Here is an 8,068-nt window from a genome sequence, read left to right on the forward strand (position 1 = left end):
CCACGTGCCAGAGGAAATCCTTCCAATTTCCATGGCCAGATATTCCCAGAGGAGCAGCCCTTGGCCATCCCATGTGATGGGTCAAGCCCATTTGGGGTTTGGAGCGAGCAGAGTGTCCCCCAATAGGATGCAGAGGGAGGGCCCTGTGCCTGTTCCCAGCAGGGCCAGACGTGGAATTGTGGGGGAAATGTGAGACTGAGCAGTGAAACTCGTGCTGATTTGGTATTCAAGGCGAGTGCAAAATGGCCAGATTTGCATGAGAAAGGTTTGTGGGGAGAGAAATCTCAGGCCAAATCCTCTTTTCATTTCTAAGTCTCCAAACTTGCAGCATCTTTCCCGACACAAGGGAACCTCACGTCAGGTTTGCACAGAGGTCACGAGAGCTGAGCCTGGCCCAGGAGTGCCCAAAGCTTAGAGAGCACTACTGAGAGATTTATTACAGCAATTCCTGGCCAAACCATCACCCAAATTAAACTACAACCCCTTGTAACGAGCTGGGCTCTACATTCTCACACTGGTGCAAATCCTCCCGTAGATTATTGGGCTGGCAAGTTCTTGCAGCACAAATGGCCTCGGGGTTGGAAACACGACCCTGAGCTGCCTCCTCTCTCTGCTCTTTGGGGAGCAGTGCTGGGCTGTGGGAGCGCAGGGGCAGAGGGACAATGGGACTTCCCTGTCCCTCAGCAGGATGCTCCCACGCGTGTGGGGGCTGCCCTGACCCCCCCACCCCGGGCACACAACAGGAATGTGCATTGTTGGCCGTGGGTGGGGTTGGTCCCAGCACTCTGGGCCTGCCAGACTTGGAGCTGTGCCCTGAATCTCCACATGGCCTCAGTAAAGCTGTGCCCCCCTTCTCACCCTTCTCCATGTCCTCCTCAGGGCTGAGGTGGCTCCTCCGCTGCCCACGGTGGGGCCCCACGGCCCGTCCTGGCAGGGTGTCCCTGGAGCTGAACCCTTCCTCAGGAATCCCTTCCTCAGGGTTTTCCATGGAAAATCCCCTGGCACAGCCGAGGTGGGACGTAAGGGAGGTCCTGCCTGGTCCCCCCGCAGATCCTTCACCAGAAGCGTTTGGGAGGGGCAAGAGGTGACTGTCCCTCGAGTCCTGTAAACATTATTCCCCCAGGGACAACCAGGCCTTGGCTATTTGGGATGTTTCCCTGTGTCCTGTACTGAACAATCAGAAGGAAAAACCTTTTCCTTCACCAACTGCACAGGGATCCCTGAGACATTCCCACCAGTGTTCCATGTGCTGGAATGCACTGGATGGGTCTTCTCCAGGTTCCTCCATCCCAGCCACAAATGGAGCCGGGGGGAATCCGCAGCAGAATTTCACAGCTCACTGTTTTAATAAATGTCTGGAAAACGCAGAGTGAAATTGAGTTAGGACCTTTCCAATGCACTAATATTTTGGAACACATGGATCATGCATATGGGAATAGTCCTGGCCTGGAAAGCACGGGTAAGACCCAAAGAGCTCCAAGAGACACTGCCTGGAAGCTGGATTCAATAAAGGGCCATCCCTTGGAGCTGAGGAAACAGGACAGCCGGGCTGCTGAGACCCCACCGTGCTGGGGGGGATTTCGGGGCCCTGGCAAGTGCTGTTCCCTGACACAGGACAGATGCTCTGCCTGCTGATAATGAGAAAAATAGTAACGAACGCTGTTAATTGCCAAAACCTGAACTCACTGCTGTGGCTTGAGCTCCCTGCTCAGCAGAGCCCGTGGAGGACCTGGATTGGCCTGTGCTTTACTCTCAGCATGACCACGAGGAGGAAAACGTGTCCCTGAGGCACTGGGTGCCCCTGGAGCAGCGGGGAGGGCAGAGCCCACCCGAGGGCCAGCGTTTTGCTGCGAAAAGCTGAAGATTCGGCCGAGATCCGCGGGTGCTCCCCGGGTGCTGAGCATCGCCCTGGCGCTGGGAACCCGCTCCTGATTTGCAAGGGAAATGCCGGGTAAATAATCCTCATTACCCGCCAAAGCTGCCCCTTCCAGCTCCAGTTCACTTGTTATTCCGATCAGCCGATAAACCTCGTTTGCATAATTTTCTCTTTCCTCCGCGCTCCGGCGTCGCTGTCGGGGCTCGAGCGGGGTTTGGTTACTCTCGCCGATATTGTTGCTCCGTGTGCTTGTCCCGACTGAAGGGTTCGCAGATCCCTGGGGGCACTGTTTGCCCTGGGTGGGCTGGGGGGTGTCAAGGAGGGGGGGGTGGGTGTGTTTGCTCCCCCTCGGTGCTCCCTGCAGTGCCCGCTGAGAACGCCCCAGCTCATCACAGCCATGAGGCTCTCAGGGGCTGCCCAGGCCCAGGGTAATAAACACAGGAGTAGATTTTTTGAGGGACCCCCTGGGAGTTATTCCCAGCTGCTTGAGCACTCTGAGAGCAAAGGCTTTTTTTTTTTTTTTTTTTTTTAAGGTGAATATTGGCTTTTACTTTTCCCTGCAGGGGGATCAGGACACAGAGCCAGAGGGCTCTCTGGGGATGGTGGAGCACCCACTTCCCATCTGCTCGCTCCGATCAGGTCTGATTTCCTCCTGAAATCACTCTCCCCTGCAACTTCATGTTTTAAAGATGGTCAGAGCTGAATCATCTCAGTTCTTCCAGAGGAGACAAGGAAGGGAAATGCCAGGTGATGTGCTCACTCTGAAGCTGGGCCCTGCCTTGGATGAGAAGGCACTAATGCCTCATCCCCATCCCTATCCCTATCCCTATCCCTATCCCTATCCCTATCCCTATCCCTATCCCTATCCCTATCCCTATCCCTATCCCTATCCCTATCCCTATCCCTATCCCTATCCCTATCCCTATCCCTATCCCTATCCCCTGCAGGCGATGCTTTTACAGTTCCTGTCCATGCAGGCAGCAAGACCAGAACCCACTCCTTACCCAATCCACATCCCTATGCCTTTCTCCATCCTATCCCCATCCCAATCCCCATTCTCATCCCTATCCCTGTCCCTATCCCCATCCCTATCCACTCCCATCCTATGTCCATCCCCATCCTCCTTCCTGTTCCTATCCCTTTCCCCATCCCCTCCCCATTCCCATCCCCACCCTCTCTCCATCTCCACCCTATCCCTGTCCGTGCAACCATTTAAAATCCCTCTTCTCCCCGTGCAGACGCAGCTGCAGCTGTTGCAATTAACTGGCTCATTTTTTTTTGTTTTGTTTTCTATTAATTGCATTTTTTTCCTCCTGTGAAACTCCCTGAATTTTAGCTGATTAACACGCTCTTCCCTTCCATTCCAGAGCTCTGCATCCCACGAGCTGTGTGGTCCCTCACCCTGATGGAGCTGTGCCGGGAGAGGGGCTCGGTGATCCCCCAGAGCAGCCAATCCCAGCAATTCCAGAAGGGGCTGCGTTTTCCTGAGTGGGGGGATGCTGGTTTTCCATGGCAGGGAAAACTTTCCTGCCTGGAGGAAATAAAACTCCTCGGCCCAAGGTCGCAGCATCTCATGGGAAAGGTCCCTCCTGCCCTCGAGTCCTCGGCAGGGTGCGGGGTTTCAGACCTCGGGGTGTCCATGGATGCATCCCAGGGATTCGGGCAACACCGGGACGGACAAACCCGGCACAGGCAGGGCCGGGACGGCCGCGTCCCGTTACTCGTGTCTCTCTGGCTCCTCCTGAAGGAGACAGCCCCGTGTAGCTGCAGGAGCAGGGGAGAGGGGCAGGGATTGCTCCCGGCCTGCGGAAGGTGGGATAGTTTGGGATGGGAAATGGGAGGAGAACGCGAATCCCATCCTGTTGTCGTTTTAATAGTGTTATCCCTGCCCTCTGCAGCTCCATCAGCACAATTCCCACATGCCGGGTCGGCCAAAGCTGGCACAGACGCGAGGGATGGGATTTGGAGAGATGGGGTTTGAAGGGATGGGATGGAGAGATGGGACTTGGAGGGATGAGGATTGGAGGGACAGGAACTGGAGGGACACTAACTGGCAGGGACTGTGGAAGGAGCAGCCCCGAGCCAAGCTGCAAACACTGCTTTCCAGTCCTTCTCCATGCAGAGCCAGAGCAGATCCCATCCTCTGAGAGAAGGAGGGGAGGTGAGCTCTGGCCTGCAGGACACAGCCCTTTTATTTAACCTCCTTATCCCCAGGGGCTTGGAATTTGTACCCTGGGCTTGGATTTTGCATTCTGCTGCCACTCTGCAGCTCCCAAATCCTGACAGTGGTAATAAATATCCCCCTTTGCTGGGAAGAGTTCTCCCAGTCAGGCTGAGCCCGGGCTGGGGCTGGAGCTGGTTTGAAAGGACGACCCGCTGTGCTGGGTTGCTCCAGGGCCACTGAGCCCTGGATGCCCTCCCTGCCCCTGCTCTGTGCCAGAAAACCCGCCTAGCACGGAGCTGGGAGGGGGCTATTCATTCTCCAGCCAAGGCACAGCCCTTTTTTCTTTTCCTGAAATATATATTTCAGTGGGAAAGCAGAGCCACGGCTGGGAGGGGACAGGCAGCTATGAGGCAAAAGGGATGGATGCTCGGGAAGGCAGCAGCTCCCAGTGGGTTGAAGCCTTAGAATCAGAGCCATTTGGGCTGGAAGAGACCTTTAGAAGTCATCTATCCAACCCCAACACTTGAATTCAGCTGGAATATCAGCCTGGCGGTAGCTCCTGGGGGGAAGTTGCTGCACAGGGCTGTGCCCACCACAGAGCTTAAAGGGTGACAGAATTCTGTGCTTCCCAGGGACAGGCAGGACAGACACTTATTTTGTTGTTTGCAGAGGTGAATCACAGCCCTGAGCTCCAAAATAGCTGGGGAGGATTCTCCCTGGGGGCTCAGTCACTCCAGAGAGAAAACAGGCAAACAACAAGCTCAATATTAAGTGAATGTTTAAGGTGAGACCCAAAGGCAGCACTCAGGGTGACACATGTCCCCCATGGACCCACTGGACATTCAGTGAGGGAAGGAGTTATTTCCAGGCATCCCCAGCAAACACAAACCTACTCAATAGTTAATTTTCCCCCTGAACTCTTTAATTCTGCATTCTAAAGAGATGAGTTTATAGTCACTTAGTATGGCTTAAAACTGTGTGTTTCTCGCACTGAAGTGTATTTAAGTAGTGAGTTATTATTATTATTATTACATATGTTGTTGACTATTTCAGGGCACCAAACATCCAGACACTCCAGATCATATACCTGCAGCATCCTTCCCCATGAAGGCCTGAAGATTTGGAAATTTTGGAGAAAAGGAGCCAGAGTCATCAGCAGCTCCATCCACGAGGCCCTTTTCTGAAAGGATGAGTGTCCAACACAGAGGGCTGTGTGGGCTCTGCCCAAACCAGGACCCTTATGGTGTGGGAAAGAGATGCTTGCAACTTTTCATTTTTGTTTTAATAACTTATAATTTTAATTTATTTTATTTTATTTATTAACAGAAGGTGCTGGTTTGGTCCAGCCTTTCCCTGGGAAAGCATCACCTTCCCATCCCCGTTCCTCACCGAGAGCACGTAGGGCCGTTTGGGCTTTCCAGAATTCTTCCTTTCTGGAAGCCCTTTTCCTCTTAGGTGACATTAACCCAGAATTCTGTCACTCCACCCTGCTTTAACGATTTCCTCTGGAACATTCTGTGTTCAATAACCCCCCGTGTTCCCCAGCTGGGCTGAATCTCCTGTAAAGGGAAGGACAAAACCCACGAACCCCCCGAGCCCGTCCCGAGCAGGCCGAGCGCTGCCACCCAAATTCCACCGTGGAAGAATGTGCACATGGCAGAGGTCCCTGAACGTTTCAGGCAGGATATTGCCTGCTCCTGGATGCAGGAGCCTCTCTCAGCACTGCAATAACATTTGCTATAATAAGCCATGACTCCATGTCGGGGAGGACGGGTTTGGCCGGGCTGGGGAAGGGCTGGGGGGGCTCCTCGCTGTCACCAACCCTCCAGGCTCAGGGGGATGTTCTGCAGGGGGACTGGCTTGGCAGGGAAAAGCAGGGGATGCCCTGGGGGTGTTAAGGGGGTGTCTTGCTCTCTGCCCTCCCCAAATCCAGGCTGGGCAGTCGGGATGGACCCAAATCCAGGTTGAGCAGTTGGGATGGCTCCAGGTGGCTGCTGGGGCTGCAAACCACCCCCTTGGCCTCCAGTCTCTGTGCCAGGGCATGGGCAGGCACCCTGTGCTCCTGTCCAGGCAGCCAGCATAGCCCAGCCCAGCCCAGCCCAGCCCAGCCCAGCCCAGCCAAACCAAGCCCAGCCCCTGCCCGGCACTGCCTACCTGGACACTGCTCCCTCCTCTCCAAGCTGCTCCTCTCCCTGCCAGGCTGCCCAGGAGCCACCTCATCCCCACAGCTCCAGTGCCCTGAGTGGGCACAGGGAGGAACCAGCTATCCAGGAGGGTCTTTTGCTTGGACACCGGATTGCTGGTTGGAGCAGCTTGGGTTGGCTCAGCCCATGCCAGGGAAAACTCCGTGGTTTCCCAGAGCCAGAGGCTGGGATGGCACTGGGGCGTCTGCTTGGCCATGAGGCACCTTCAGGTTGTCTGTGTCCTGGGCCAGGAGTGAGCTCACTGCCAGAACAGCAGCTCGTGTCCTGCACCCACCCGGAGGTGCCGAGTCCATCAGGTTTCCGTGGGGTCTCTGACAGTAAATCAACTCCTTCCCAGCCCAAAGCAGTCCCTATTCCCAGTCTGAGATTTGTGTGGTTTCCACTCCTGGGCTTTGGATGCCCCGTGCTGGGCCCTGCTGGGGTTTGCTGCCACCCCAGAGTGTCGTTGTGGGTGGACGTTCCTGCCCCGGGTGCCTGTGGTGGTTTTTCCAGGGATGGCTGTCGGCTCCTGGCTGGCCAGGGCAGCACAGGCTGGGCCCTCTCCAGCCTCCAGCGAACAAGGAACCGATTCAGGAGGAAATTTAGTGTGTGCTCCTGTCCCTCACACCTTCCCACCCAGTGCCATAAACCCCTCCAGAGCAGACCTGGAGGGCAAAGAGCCATTTTTGGGATGTGACTCTGGACAGTGTCACCCCCCGCTCTCCCGGGTCCTTCTCCTGGATCCAACACAAACCCCACAGGCAGACGAGGTCCATCTCCTGGAGTGTGGGCCTTGAGCCAGCTGAGTGGGTAGCACTAGAGGGGCTCTTGATTTACCCCAAAAATAAAATGGGCAGAAACTGTTGGGAAGGGGGATCAGATCACGGAGAGGCTCCTGATCCCCCCCCCACCCCGAGTTTGGACGGGGCTCTGCTTTTGGGATCCATAAATAGAAGTGGAGTCACTGCAACACCCAGGACCTGTAAGGACCATTCATAGCTGCCAATTAACAGCCCCCTCAGCCCCATGTGCCCCCCCGGCCCCGCTCGGGCTCCTGCTCCCCCTGTTTAACCCTCTGACCATAATTACCCCTCGTCCCTACCCCGGCGGCACCTGAATGCTTTACAAGACAAACACCTAATCCCATGGAAATTATAGCCACATAATATCTCTTTTCATTATTTGCTGAGGTGTTGAGTCTGATTACAGCACACACTGTTTGCTTTGTACCAGGGTAAAGCCCCTGTAATTTCTCTGCAAGTCAACATCATTCCAGCGAGGAGGCTGAAAATCTACAGGCTACTGTGCAAACGAGCTAGCAAATATTAATCCACAGTAAATGATCTGGGAGGTGGAGGCAGGGAAGGGGGGGAGGAAGGTTATTTATACCCCCCCAGAGATTAATAATGCCAAATTAAAAAAAAAAAAAAAAAAGAGGATTAGGGGCGTGACACATTCCACCCTCGCTGCTCCCCGTGGGAGCTCTGTGGTTTCCTGGGGGGCTGCTAATGGAGGGAAAATACCCCAATTGGGGAGATCACAGGATGTCCTCAGTTGGGAGGGACCCCCAAGGATTGCTGAGTCCCAAAATGGATCCTCCCTTGTCATCCATGGACTTTAGAGGCTGACAGAGATGGGTCGAGCTCCTCAGGCCGTCCTGACACGTGGCACCCCCTCAGCTGCCACGGGCTCCTCGTGAGCCCTGGAGGAAGTCCCTTAATAGTGCTGTGCCTCAGTTTCCCCCTCCTTAAACACAGAGTGTGAGTGCTTTCCAATCCCCCAGGGAAGTGTCCCACGTGGATGGGAGGGGTGGATGCTCAGGGTCACAGCAACGGGGGCCACGAC

General features: G+C 55.2%; 1 long non-coding RNA gene across 1 annotated transcript; it reads left to right on the top strand.

Moving 5' to 3' along the window:
• Window positions 1–1,132: 1,132 nt before the first annotated feature.
• On the top strand, window positions 1,133–5,269 carry LOC126641336 (uncharacterized). The gene is made up of 3 exons (XR_007629231.1): window positions 1,133–1,951; window positions 2,440–2,515; window positions 3,244–5,269. It is a non-coding gene; the product is annotated as an uncharacterized LOC126641336 (long non-coding RNA).
• The last annotated feature ends 2,799 nt before the right edge of the window (window positions 5,270–8,068 follow it).

Source organism: Myiozetetes cayanensis, unplaced genomic scaffold (genome assembly GCF_022539395.1).
Source record: "Myiozetetes cayanensis isolate MyiCay16 unplaced genomic scaffold, myiCay2020 scf20-37, whole genome shotgun sequence".
In the NCBI taxonomy this organism is placed as follows: domain Eukaryota; kingdom Metazoa; phylum Chordata; class Aves; order Passeriformes; family Tyrannidae; genus Myiozetetes; species Myiozetetes cayanensis.